This window comes from Nicotiana sylvestris, chromosome 3 (genome assembly GCF_000393655.2).
Source record: "Nicotiana sylvestris chromosome 3, ASM39365v2, whole genome shotgun sequence".
Taxonomy (NCBI): domain Eukaryota; kingdom Viridiplantae; phylum Streptophyta; class Magnoliopsida; order Solanales; family Solanaceae; genus Nicotiana; species Nicotiana sylvestris.
The window spans coordinates 103,597,247-103,612,544 of NC_091059.1; positions in this window are offsets into that span (position 1 = coordinate 103,597,247).

Consider the following 15,298-nt stretch of genomic DNA (forward strand, 5'->3'; position numbering starts at 1 on the left):
AACAGTTTCAAATTAATACCATCTAAGATCTAACCAAACGGTATTTTTGGATTGAAGAAACTTCAAGACTCTAATACACGTATTAACCAAGTTCAGTATTCAATAAAACATTCGTTCTTCACAAGACAAAAAAGGACATTCGTTCTTCCAGAAAAGCAGACTTTATAAAAGGATATAAAACCAGACAATCCAGTCAAGTACTTCTAGTTCATTGCACTACAATATGATTACGGATCAATTCTACAAAACTTATCAATCATCCTGTGAACACCTAATTTTTTACCACAGCCCAAATCCTATACTACTTTAGTATAAATATTTCTTTTAGGTCTAATCTTAATATTTAAAAAGTTTATCTTATTCTTAATAGGTTTTATTAAAAGAAAAAATATAAAAATACTCACATTCTTAGAGTATGAATTTTTTTTATATATATATATATATATATATATATATATATATATATATATATATATATATATATATATATATATCTTTCATCAGAATTTTAATAAGTAAGCTATAGTATTTTCTTAGTACAATTTAAACTATATCGTAAATATTGAATTTTCTTATTTATATAATTTTTTTAAGTCTAAAACTGTCACGACCCTAAACCCGGACCTAGTCGTGATGGCGCGTGTCATGAAGACAAGGCCAGCTGACACTTTTCCATTTCAATTTTAAGCAATTAACAATAAGAATTAAGTCTAAAACGTAATAAATAATCCAAAAGTAAGCAGTTAACAGAACATTTTGCGGAAAATAAACCCAACACAACCCGATATCGGGGTGTCACTAGTCATGAACATCTACCAATTCTAACACAAGTCTGAAAAGTCTACAAAACTATTACAAAGTCACTAATAAGGGAAAATAAATGAGATATGGGGGAGAAACACGGGACTGCGGACGCCAAGTAGCTATCTTGTGAACTCCAAAGTTTGCCGAGAGCTCTCAACTCTCGCTAGCAGGATCAGCAACACCTGAATCTGCACACAGAGTGCAGGGAGTAAAGTGAGTATTCCAACTCAGTGAGTAATAATCATAAAATGAAGACTGAAAGCAAGAAATGACCGTAAGGCACCTTACAGGCTATAATAAAGCAGTAAAAGCCAGTAAAACAGTGAATTAGTAAAGATATGTAAAAAATCATTCAGTTTAGTTTAAACTTCATAAAAGGACTTTTTAACAATTAAGCAAGTAAATGACAGGCAATAAGGAAGATAAACACATAAAGGTTCGCCCCTCGGGCACAATGTCAACAAATCCGCCCCTCGGGCAATATCTTAAAATAATACCAGCCCCTCGGGCTATATCTCACATCACAATGAGTACCCGCGCTCACTAGGGATGTGCAGACTCCTGGAGGGGCCCTTTATGGCCCAAGCGCAATATCAAGCCATCTCGTGGCATCATCACTAGGCTCTCGGCCTCATATCAACAAGCCACCTCGTGGCGTACATATCTCAGGCCCTCGACGTCATAATCATAATCAGTGTTTCCTCACAACATAGGCCCTTGGCCTTACTCAGTCAAAATCCTCACAAGCCACTCGAGCAATAGTAAAACATGATTTTCAGCCCAAAATAGCATTTAAAAGATCATTTAAGTGTTAAAACAGAGTGCTGAGTTATGAAAACAGTGGAATATAACATGACTGAGTTTAAATATAAAGTCAAAACAGTGAGGAAATATCAAATAAGAATCTCATAAGGGTTCAAATAGTTGGCACGGGGCCCAAATATGGCGTTCAACGTGAAACATGATGTTCACAAATAGATTTCAGTCAAATACGCGGTAAAATAGTCATTCGGGACGGACTAAATCACAATCCCAATAGTGCACGACCCCACGCTCGTCATCAAGCGTGTGCGTTACCTCAATATAGCACAACGATGTGCAAATCCGGGGTTTCATACCCTCAGCAAATGTCAGTTTCATATTAAGGCAAACAGGTAATTCTAGTCTAGCATGCTGCACAGAATTCAGGTAAAACAATTTGAGTAAATAAAGCAATTAAATCACTTCGACATGCTTTCCTAAGCTAACAACAGGCTTAAAGTGCAAGTAATATAACAGGAAAGGAAACCTACTAGTAATTACTTAATGAAAATCGGATTTTCAATAATTAGCACAAGTACGCACTCGTCACCTCACGTACAAGACATTTCAATTAACAATAATACAAAATCCTAAGGGGAAGGTCCCCCACTCAATGTTAGGCAAGCCACTTACCTTGAACTGGCTCAATAATCAATCTGAAACCACCTTTTGCCATGCGTACTCGACTTCAAATGACCCAAATCTATTCAATTCAATTTCATAACGTAAATAACACTTCAAGTAACTGATTCTACAAAGAAATTTCTAAGCTAATATGCGAAATTAGGTAAAATGACCCTCGGGCCCACATCTCAAAATTGGGTAAAATTTATATTTTCAGAATCCTCATACTCTCACGAGTCCATGCATACCAAAACTATCCAAATCTAAGGTCAAATTCCCAATCAAAAGTCGAATTTTAGGTCTAAGAACTTTCTTCAAAATTTTCCTCAATTTTCATCTCCAATCCGAAATTAAATGATAAAACTAACTATAGATTGACGGAATATAACTAGAAAGGGTTAAATAATTGTTACCCAATGATCTCCTCTTCAATTTCCTCTCAAAATTGCCCTCTCCCGAGCTCCAAAGCGAATTTCCAACTTTTGAAACTAAACCCTCGAAATTTCATATTTCTCCCTAGTTGTTTCCGCATCTGCGGTCCCGCTTTTGAGGACCAAAGGTCGCACCAGCGACTTTTCACTTAATGGCCAGGTTCATCTGCGACTCCCAATCCGCAGATGCGGTACCGCTTCTGCGGTTCCTGAAGAAATTCCAAAATTTCGCTTCTACGGCCACTGAGCCGCTTCTGCGGCGCCGCACCTGCGAAACCCAAGCTGCATGTGCGGTTATGATAACCAGCAGCTGAAGCTGCAACTCTAACTCTAAAATCTTTTCGTCAACCATCTGAATTCATCCCGAGGCCTCCGGGACCTCAACCAAAGGCACCAACAAGTCACAAACCACTATCCAAATTTGTACCAATCCTTAGAACACCTAAAACAACATTGAAACCTCGAATTAACCATGGATTCAAGCCTAAGAACTCCAAAATTCTCAAAATACGCTTTCGATCAAAAAGTCTATCAAACTTCGTCTGAATGACCTGAAATATTGCACACACATCACATTCAACACTACGGAGCTACTCCAACTTTCGGAATTCCATTCCTACCCTCGGATCAAAATCTCACTATTGGACCGGAAACTTCAAAAATTCAACTTTCGGCATTTCAAGCCTAAATTAGCTACAGACCTCCAAAACACAATCCGAACACGCCCCTAAGCCCGTAATCATCTAACGAAGCTAACGGAACCATCATATTTCCATTCCGAGGCCGCCTTCACATTGTTCTGACTACGGTCAACTTTCCAACACTTAAGCTCTCATTTAGGGACTAAGTGTTCCAAAACTCCCCGAAACTCAAAACCGAACGTCCCGGCAAATCAAAATAGCAGAAATAAACTCGGGAAAAGCAATTAATGGAGGATTGGGGCATTAATTCTTAAGATGACCGGCCGGGTCATCACATCCTCTTACACTTAAATATTCGTTCGTCCTTGAACGAGCATAGAGATATACATGAAGTAGTGAAAATATGAGGGTAACGGCTGCGCATATCCTGCTCGATCTCCCTGGTCACTCCTCAATCGGCTAACCCTTCCACTGAACCTTTATCGAAGCAATGTTCTTTGACCTCAGCTTTCTAACCTGCCTGTCCAATATTGCCACTGGCTCCTCAACATAAGATAGATCCTTATCCAATTGGACCGAACTGAAATCCAACACGTGCGACGGATCACCGTGATACCTCCAGAGCATCGAAACATGAAATACCGGATGAACTCCTGTCAAGCTGGGAGGTAAGGCAAGATCATAAGCAACCTCCCCAACACGCCTCAATATCTCAAAAGGGCCAGTAAATCTCGGATTCAACTTTCCCTTCCTCCCAAATCTCATTACTACCTTCATAGGTGAAACCCAAAGCAGAACCCGCTCTCCAACCATATAGAAAACATCACGAACCTTCTGATCCACGTAACTCTTTTGTCTGTACTGGGTTGTACGGAGTCTATCCTGAATCACCTTAACCTTCTCCAAAGCATCCTGAACCAAGTCTGTGCCCAATAATCTAGCCTCACCCGGTTCAAACCAACCCACTGGGGATCTACACTGCCTACCATATAAAGCCTCATACGGTGCCATCTGAATGCTGGACTGATAGTTGTTGTTGTTTGAAGCAAACTCTGTCAATGGCAAGAACTGATCCCAAGACCCTCCAAACTCAATCACACACACACACGGAGCATATCCTCAAGAATCTGAATAGTGCACTCGGACTGTCCGTCCGTCTGAGGGTGAAATGTTGTACTCAACTCTACTCGAGTACCCAACTCATGATTAACGGCTCTCTAGAACCGTGATGTGAACTGAGTACCTCTATCTGAAATGATGGAAATCGAAATACCATGCAGACGAACAATCTCCGGGATATAGATCTCCGCCAACCGCTCCGAGGAATAAGTAGTACACAACAGGAATAAAGTGAACGGACTTGGTCAGCCGATCCACAATCACCCAAATAGCATCCAACTTTCTCAAAGTCCGTGGGAGCCCAACTACAAAGTCCATGGTGATTCGCTCCCACTTCCACTCCAGAATCTCTATCTGCTGAAGCAACCCACCTGGTCTCTGGTGCTTATACTTTACCTGCTGACAGTTGAGGCACAGAGCTACAAATCCAACTATATCATTCTTCATCTGCCTCCACCAGTAGTGCTACCTCAAATCCTGATACATCTTCGCGACACCCAGATGAATGGAATACCGCGAGCTATGGGCCTCCTCCATAATAAACTCCCAAAGCCCATGAACATTGGGTACACAAATCCGACCTTGTATCCTTAATACCCCATCATCACTAACAGTCACATCTCTGGCATCACCGTGCTGAACCTTGTCCTTGAGGCAAGCAAATGAGGGTCATCATACTGCCGCTCCCTGATACGATCAAATAAGGAAGACCGAGAAACCATGCAAGCTAGAACCCGACTGGGCCTTCGAAAGATCCAATCTCACAAACTGGCTGGCTAAGCCCTGAACATCCATCGACATAGGCCTCTCCGATGCTGGTAAATAAGCCAAACTCCCCAAACTCTCTGCTCGACGACTCAAAGCATCAGCCACCACATTGGCCTTACTCGGGTGATACAAAATAGTGATGTCATAGTCCTTCAGGAACTCTAACCACCTCCTATGGCGGAAATTTAGATCCTTTTGCTTGAATAAGTGCTGCAAGCTTTGAAGGTCAGTATAAATCTCACAGGGAACCCCGTATAAATAATGGCGCCTAATCTTCAGGGCGTGAACAATGGCAGCTAACTCAAGGTCGTGAACATGGTAGTTCTTCTCATGTATCTTCAACTGTCTGGACACGTAGGCAATTAACCTACCGTTCTACATCAACACCGCTCCGAGGCCGCGAGGCATCACAATAGACCTTATAAGACCCCTAGTCTGTAGGCAATATCAAAACTGGGGCTGTAGTCAAAGCTGTCTTGAACTTCTAAAAGCTCGCCTCACACTCCTACGTCTACTGGAACAGAGCACCCTTCTGGGTCAACCTGGTCATAGGGGCTGCAATCGATGAAAACCCCTCCACAAAACGATGGTAGTAACCCACCAAGCCAAGGAAACTGCGGATATCTGTAGTTGAGGATGGTCTGGGCCAACTTTGCACGACCTCTATCTTCTTCGGATCCACCTGAATACCCTCACTCGATACCATGTGGCCTAAGAATGCCACTGAATCCAACCAAAACTCATATTTCGAGAACTTAGCATATAACTTTTTCTCTCTTAGAGTCTGAAGCACAGTCCTCAAGTGCTGCTCATGATCTTCTCGACTCCGGAAATAAACCGGAATATCATCAATAAAGACAATGACGAATGAGTCAAGATATGGCCGAAACACACTGTGCATCAAGTGCATAAAAGCTGTTGGGGCATTGGTCAGCCAAATGACATAATAATGACCATACCGAGTCCTGAAAGTAGTTTTCGGGATATCTGGTTCCCGAATCTTCAACTGATGGTAACCTGAGAGCAAGTCAATCTTAAAAAACACTCGTACGCCTTGAAGCTGGTCAAACAGATCATCAATACGAGGCAAAGGATAACGGTTCTTAACTGTAACTTTGTTTAACTAGCGAAAATTGATACACATACGCATAGAACCATCCTTTTTCTTCACCAATCAAGACAGAAGCACCCCAAGGTGATACACTGGGCCGAATAAAACCCTTATCAAGCAATTCCTGTAACTGATCCTTCAACTCCTTCAATTCAGGAGGAGCCATACGATACGAAGGGATAAAAATGGGTTGAGTGCCCGGCAACAGATCAATGCCAAACTTAATATCTCTATCAGGAGGCATGCCTAGAAGATAAGCTGGAAATACATCGGAAAAATCCTATGCTACTGGAACTGAATCAACTAAAGGGGTATCAATAATGACATCTCTTACATAGGCTAAATACGCGTCACACCCCTTCTCAACCGTACGCTGAGCTTTAAGAAAAGAAATAACTCTAATGGGAGTGTGATCTAAAGTACCCCTCCACTCAACACGTGGTACACCTGGCATAGCCAGTGTCACGGCTTTGGCGTGACAACCAAGAGTAGCAAAATGGGGCGACAACCAGTCCATGCCCAGGATAACATCGAAATCTACCATGCTGAACAATAACAAATCTGCTCTGGTCTAAAAACCACTAAGAGCAATCAAACACGACCAATAAACATGGTTTACAACAATAGAATCTCCCACAAGAGTAGAAACATAAACAAGTGAACTCAAGAAATCCCGAGGTACACCCAAATGCGGAGCAAAATAAGAAGGCACATAAGAATAAGTGATGTCTGGATCAAATAGAATCGATCCATTTCTGTGACAAACCAGTACAATACCTGTGATGACAGAATCGGAGGCAACAACCTCGGTACGGGCAGGAAGGGCATAGTATCTGGCCTGGCCTCCCCCTCTAGGGCGACCTCTACCTCCCCGACCTCCATATCTAGCTGGCTGAGCAGGTGGGCTAGCAACTGGAGCTATAACCATAGCCTGAGAACTCTGCGGGGCACGCTGTGGCTGAGAAGTCTGTGGAGGTGCACTCCTCCCAAGTCTAGGGAAATACCTCACCACATGGCGTATGTTACCACACTCAAAGCAACCTTGCGGCTGACATGGCAATGGAAACTGTGCGGTATGGGTACTCTAAGACCCCTGAACCCCTGAAACACTGAGTGAAGTCTGAGACACAAACTGAGTTGGCTGACCCACAAAACCTCTACCATGTCGTACTCTCCCCCAAAATAAGGACCAGTGGATCTCTCCAGTCTACGAGGTCTCCTCACTTCCCTATACTCTATTTCCTGACCTTGTATGTCCTCTCTCTCCTGGACCCACCTGTCCTCTACTGGGCGAGAGGTCATCGCCACCCGCTGAACTGGGACCACAGGCTATGTCACTATGACACCTGGAATCCGACCAATGAGAATTCGCTGCTCTGGAGTGGGGGTGGCAGAAGTCTGTGCTCCTCCCTCGGCTTGAGATGTAGTTGTAGGAAGGGGAAGAAACCCTGCCTGAGCCAGAGTGGTGTACATGCTCATGAACTGTGCCAAAGTCTCCTAAAGAGCTGGAGTAGTGGTAGCAGTAGGCGTGTCAGGTGCCTAGACTCCGGCTAGAACTGCTGGTGGTACCTCGGTGGCAGCTCGCGCAGGTGCTCTGGCTGCACCATGTGCGCGTCCTCGGCCTCTACCCTGGCCCCAGTCTCTGACGGCTGCAGTAGGGGCGCGGGTGCCTAATCATCTCGAGTAGCACGTGTCCTCACCATCTGTGAGAGAATAGAGACAAAAGTTTAGAATTGTGATGTCAAAATGTCGCACGACAAGGAAATCAAATGAAGTGAAATTTTCCTAACAGTTACATAGCCTCTCGTAGATAAGTACAGACATCTCCATATCGATCAGCGAGACTCTAATAAACCGGCTTGTGATCCATGACTCCTATGAACCTAGAGCTTTAATACCAACTTGTCACGACCCCGGTTTGCTCTCTGTGAACCATCATGATAGAACCTAGTCTCTACGACTAGGTAAGCGTAAAACACGGAAGATAAACCAATTTGTGGAAGAATAGAATTTAAAAAAGAAATAATGTAATAAAACAACGTTTTAAAAGTGCCGCTCGGCATACAAAACATAACTCTCAAATCCAATATATATATCTTTCCTAAAACCCGGAAACCCATGAATCACAAGCTAAGAGATACATAAGAAGCTCTAACTCTAGAAATGTCTAACAAAAGGGGAGGACTGAAGGGCTATACTATTACAGAAAGATAGAAAGGGACTCCCCGCTCTGCGGACGCGGCAGATATACCTCGAAGTCTCTACAGAAGCGCCTCACCTCAAGGATGATAAGACCGAGTGAAAGTATCTAGATCTGCACATGAAATCATGCGCATAAAGGGCATGAGTGCACCACAACGGTACTCAGTAAGTGCCAAGCCTAACCTCGGTCGGGTAGTGACGAGGAAGGTCAGGGCCCTTCTGAGGTTAAATAAAATACAAAGTATAATAGTGTAGAACAAGATAGTATAATTAAGTGCAATAGTAAGAAATAACATAGAATAGAACGAGCCACAACAACTAGAACAGAGGCAAAATACTCACCGAGTGAACACAACTCAACACAGAGATAGCAATCGGGGATCTACCAGGATACCGTCCTGTAGCCCCCAAATATAAATGTCCAGTGGATCTCCCGGGTGTCATCCCGTAGTCCAACTCATAATGCGTCGGGGATTTACCAGAATCCCGCTCTTGTAGTCCCCAAATATAAATACCCAGTACTGGGGGAATCTACCGGGTGCAGTCTCGTAGTTCTATATAACTGTGCGGGGGGATCTACCGGAATCCCACATTCGTAGTCCCAAATAAACAGAAAAGGGGGATATACTGGAATCCAACATCCGTAGTCCCAAATAAATAGGCAAGGGGGGATCTATCGGAATCCCACATCCATAGTCTCAAGTGTAAATACACAACAGCAACATGGAAATATACTCAGCAAATGTCAGTTTCATATTAAGGAAAATAGGTAATTCTAGTCTAGCATACTGCACAAAATTCAAGTAAAATAGTTTGAGCAAATAAAGCAATAAAATCACTTAGACATGCTTTCCTAAGCTAACAATAGGTCTAAAGTGCAAGTAATATAAACTGGAAAGGAACCCTACTAGTAATTACTTATTGAAAATCGAATTTTCAACAATTAGCACAAGTACGCACTCGTCACCTCACGTACAAGGCATTTCAATTAACAATAATACAAAATCCTAAGGGGAAGGTCCCCCACACAAGGTTAGACAAGCCATTTACCTCGAACCGGCTCAATAATCAATCCGAAACCACGCTCTTGCCACGAGTACTCGACTCCAAATGACCCAAATCTATTCAATTCAATTTCATAACGTAAATAACACTTCAACTAACGGATTCTACAAGGAAATTCTAAGCTAATACGCGAAATTACGTAAAATGACCAAAACGCCCCTCAAGGCCCACATCTCAGAATCGGGTAAAATTTATATTTTCAGAATCCTCATACTCTCACGAGTTCATGCATACCAAAATTATCCAAATCTAAGTTCAAATTCCCAATCAAAAGTCGAATTTTAGGTCTAAGAACTTTCTTCCAGTTTTTCCTCAATTTTCATCTCCAATATAAAATTAAATGATAAAACTAACTATAGATTGATGGAATATAACTAGAAAGGGTTAAAGAATCGTTACCCAATGATCTTCTCTTCAATTTCCTCTCAAAATCGCCCTCTCCCGAGCTGCAAAGCAAATTTCCAACTTTTGAAACTAAACCCTCGAAATTTCATATTTCTGCCCAGCTATTTCGATCAAAAGGTCTATCAAACCTTGTCCGAAAGGCCTGAAATTTTGCAAACACATCAGATTCGACACTACGGAGCTACTCCAACTTCCGGACAATCCGAACACGCCCCTAAGCCCGTAATCACCTAACAAAGCTAACGGAACCATCAGATTTCCATTCCGAGGCCGTCTTCACACTGTTCTGACTACGGTCAACTTTCCAACACTTAAGTTCTCATTTAGGGAATAAGTGTCCCAAAACTCCCCGAAACTCAAAACCGAACATCCCGGCAAATCAAAATAGCAGAAATAAACTCGGGGAAAGTAGTTAATAGGGGATCGAGGCGTTAATTCTAAAGACGACTGGCCGGGTCGTCACACAATCCCCAATAGTGCACGACGCCATGCTCATCATCAAGTGTGTGCGTCACCTTAATATAGCACAACGATGTGAAAATCCGGGGTTTCATATCCTCAGGACATTATTTACAATCATTACTCGCCTTAATCCGGTCTAAACTCTAGCCTGCGATGCCCTTGCCCTTCGAATCGACCTCCACTCACATCGATTCTATCCAAAAATCAGAACCACGACGTCAAAATATGCTAAGGGGATGAAGCCCAAGCAAAAATAGTCAATTACAACACAAATCTCGAAATTACCAAAACCCGACCCCTGGGCCCACGTCTCGAATTCCGGAAAAATTCACATCAATAGGTTCTTTATCATTCCCCGAATTCATTCATACCAAAAGCATCAAAGTCCAACCACAATTGACCCCTCAAATCTCAAATTCTAGGTCTCTAATTTCAAGCCGTAGTTCTTCAATTTTAGGCTTAATATCCATGATTAATTAGGTAGATTTCACATTTGAATCGAGTTTTAAGCCCATGAATCTTACCTCCAAGTGATTCCCCTTGAATCCCTCTTTAATCCTCTTCAAAAAGCTCCAAAAATGCTCAAAAATAGTGGAAATAAACCCCAATATCGCGGACAAGATGACTATTTAAACATTTTGCCCAGGCCTCATTTCCTTCTTCGCGAATGCGGTCAACGCCTCGTGTTCGCGAAGCACAAAATAACTTTACCCAAAATTCCTCTTCGCGATCGCGACCTGCCCATAGCGAATGCAATGGCTCCTCAGCTTGACCCTTCACGATCGCGTTACCTCCCCCGCGAACTCGATGAATAAAACACCTCAAGCCCAGCTGGCCAAATTCCTCACGTGAACGTGGATCTTCCCTCGCGAACGCGATGCATAAACATCCAGCCCTTCACGAACGCGGAGCATCTCAGCTTTCTCCAGCTAACCCTTCGCGAACGCGAAGGTCTAAATTCTCTGCAACACATAGCAGTTTTTCTACAATTCCAAACAACATGAAATTGTCTGATTGACCACCCAAAACTCACCCGAGGCCCCCGGGACCTCAACCAAACATACCAACATATCCCATAACCTCATTCAAAGTTTTTCCAACCTTTGAAACGCTCAAAACAACATCAAAATACCAAATTCGCATCGGATTCAAGCCTAAAAATTCCAAAATCTTCTAAATTACGCTTTTGATAAAAAAAACCCAACCAAACCACGTCCAAATGACCTGAAATTTTGCACACACATCCCAAATTAATGTTGTACGATGGGCCGGGCTGGGACCGGGACCGGACCGGGCCCGCGGTCCTAACGGGCTAAACGGGCCTGTTAGGCCGGCCCCTAATGGTGCAAAAAGCCCATGGCGGGCCGGGTATGGTAAAAAAGCCCACGAGCCCGGGACCGGCTGGCGGGCCTGGGCCGGTCTTACCGGGCCTAACGACTACTTTTTTAAAAAAAAATTTTAAAAAAAAATAGCAACGGTCAAAAATTTAAATTATAGTCGTTGGGTTGCAATTTTGACCGTTTGGAAGTTTAAAAAATAGCCATTTGGCCCCCAAACTTTATATAATTACACTTTTTCCCAATTCTCAACTATAAATACCCCCTCATTCTTTCATTTTTACTCGCCAATTCATCAATCTCTCTCAATCTCTCTCAATCTCTCTACTATAATTGCTTATTTTATTGTTGAAATTTCGTGAAAAATTGTGAAGTTGGTGAATAAAGTATTCAAGTCTTCAACGATTTTTAATTTTCAAGAAGTTGTTCGGCAATTCGGTAAACGCGTTCCAACTCTTAAGTTTTAATATTATAGTTTTGTTAGTTTTATTTAGTATAATTATAATTAATATGACATTTTCTTTGAAAAATATTTTTGGTGGTAAGGGTAAAGCTAAAATTGATGAAAGTAGTGGCCAACCTACTACCCTTCCCCCAGCTCCCCGACCCAGACCTGGTAGACGTCCTGCTGCTCCTATTATACTTGGTAGTGATAACCCCTGTTTTCAATTTTCCGATAATCAATTTTGCCATAATGTTGCACCAGGTAAAAATTTAGATGATGAAACTATGAATGCTCTTTATCCTAATGAAACTATCTTTGAAAATGAGGATGAAGATGAAACCCAACCGGATTTAGATGATACACCTACTAGTCCTTTTAATAACCCAACTGATGTACCGCCCGACCCACCTGTAGAAACCCCTAGTTTTAATAGACAACCTCCTAAACGCCTAGAAACATCATTAGTTTGGAATTTTTTTACTCAAGTAAGAGAACAAAATAAGGCTAAGTGTAAAACATGTGGGAAATTACTGGCGCATAAATATACTGGAGACCGTAGCGGCACGGGTAGTTTGACTAGGCACATAAAAACACACCCTAGAGATAAAGCTAGATATTTACAAATGAAAGCGCAGCTAGAGGGAACACATGTAGATTCTGATGTTAACCCTAGTACAGGTTCAAATCTAGTTCAACCAGGAATTAACACTGTGACCGGAGGTATTTTATATTACGATCCAAATAGAGATCGTGAAGAATTAGCAAAGATGGTTACCGTTATGTGCTTACCCTATTCTTTTCCCTCTAATCCTAATTGGGTGCATTATATTAGAAGAGTTTTTAATCCTACTTATAAAGGTTGGCCTCGCGCAACAGTTAAGAGCGATATTTATAAATATAAACATGAATATGAACAATATTTGCGGTATTTATTTACTCATATAAGTAATCGGATTTCTATTACTACTGATATTGGTAGAAGTGGTAATGATTGTGATTATCTAACTGTTACAAGTCATTGGATAGATGAGGAGTGGACAATGCAAAAACGCATTATTGCGTATAGAATAATTAATTCATGTCACACAGGTAAGTTTATAGCTAACACTGTTGCAGATATTTGTAGATATTTTTGCTTTTAGAGATAAAATAATGGCAATTTCTATGGATAATGCTTCTAGTAACACTAGTGCTATAGGCATACTTACAACAACACTAAATCCCGCATTTAGGAATATATTCCATGTTAGATGTATTTGTCATATTTATCATTTAATTGTCGGTGATGGTATGCGAATTTTAAATTTAGAAATTGAAAAGGTTAGAATGGCTCTTAATTGGCTTTTTTATTCAAACCGTAGAAGTAGACTTAGAGAGTATTTTAAAAAATGTGATGAATATGGCCTTAGAGAAAGAAAGGTTCCTAAACCTTGCCCGACTAGATGGAATTGTATGTACGAAAGTTTAGTAGTTGCATATGAATATAGAAACCCAATTAATGCAACGTTTAATTCTCGGGTAGGTGGTGAGGATGATGATGAAATGCTTACTACTCAAGATTGGACGAATGTTAAAATTCTTTTAGATTTTTTAGAACATTTTCAAATTGCTACAAATGCATTTTCTGGGCAATATTATCCTACTATTTCAAACTGTTTAGTTTATATTGCAGCACTATCTGATTTGTTTGTTGAATTTGGTGAGGGTGGAGACATTTATGAACTTGCTATAAATGAAATGAAACAAAAGTTTAAAAAATATTTGGTAATAATATTACTGCTTCTACCCTTAGAATTTTTGGGGGAAGGATGACTAAGAAAGATGTCTTTTTTGGTAATAGAATTTATTGCTTCTACCCTTGAATATCTTTTTCCAATATTTCTTTGTCTTTACTTAGAATTATTTATAAGCTAGAATATATACATAACATACAATATATACTACAGGAAAATATATAAGAGAATATATATACATAAGATATAATATATATACTACAAGAAAATATATACATAAGATACAATATATACTACAAAAAAATATATAAGAGAATATATATACATAAGATACAATATATATACTACAAGAAAATATATAAGTAATAAGTTATAATATATATACATAAGATAAAATATATATACTACAAGAAAATATATTATGCATGACAATTTAATGTTTTACTATTGTTTTGTTATTTTTCTTTTTCGTCAAGCACTTTAATAATTAGATCTACATATATACTACATATATATTTTTAATATACCGATGATACTACAAGAAATTGCCTTAAAAAAAAATCCGCTAGGCCCGTGAAGCCCACGAGCCCGGCCCGTTAAGCCCAGAACCATGTGGGCTTAGGCCCGTCACGGGCCGGTTCCACCCGTTAAGCCCACGAAGCCCGGGACCGCCAGACCCGGGACCGTCAGAGCCCAGGCCCACGAAGCCCGGCCCGTTTGGCCCACGAAGGTATATTAAGATTCACTTCTCTCGCCTAATCAAAACCTATTACTCTTGTCCACCAGAATTCCTTTTTTTTAATCCTACAAATTCTATATAAGGGTTTTCCGGTCTAACCAAGTTCTTTATGTTTTGAATAATTTGATAAATATGAAGCGTAAAACATAAAGTTTTAGACAAAACTCTACTGGAAGCTTTTTGACATCTTTTTTAAATTCATAACCTGTTAGAGAAAAGTACAACTCTGAAAAAGAAATATTCGTTGCACAGTAAGAACTTTATAAGAATACATTATTCAACTCTAAATAAAAATCACAAAATTCTAATTTAAAATACAATATTCAAACCTGACATCCTATAATATTCCAAGTTGGAATATGCTATTTAATTCTACAGAAATACACAATATTCTAACTTGAAAATTGTTCAACACTATATGAAAACCATAACATTCTAATTTGGAATACACTATTCAGACTAAACATACCATAATATTCTAATTTAGAATACACTATTCAACCTTAAATAAAACTACAATATTTTAATTTGGAATATAATATTCAAAACAGACATACTATAATATTCTAACTTGAAATACACTATTTAATTAAAAACAAAACTACAATATT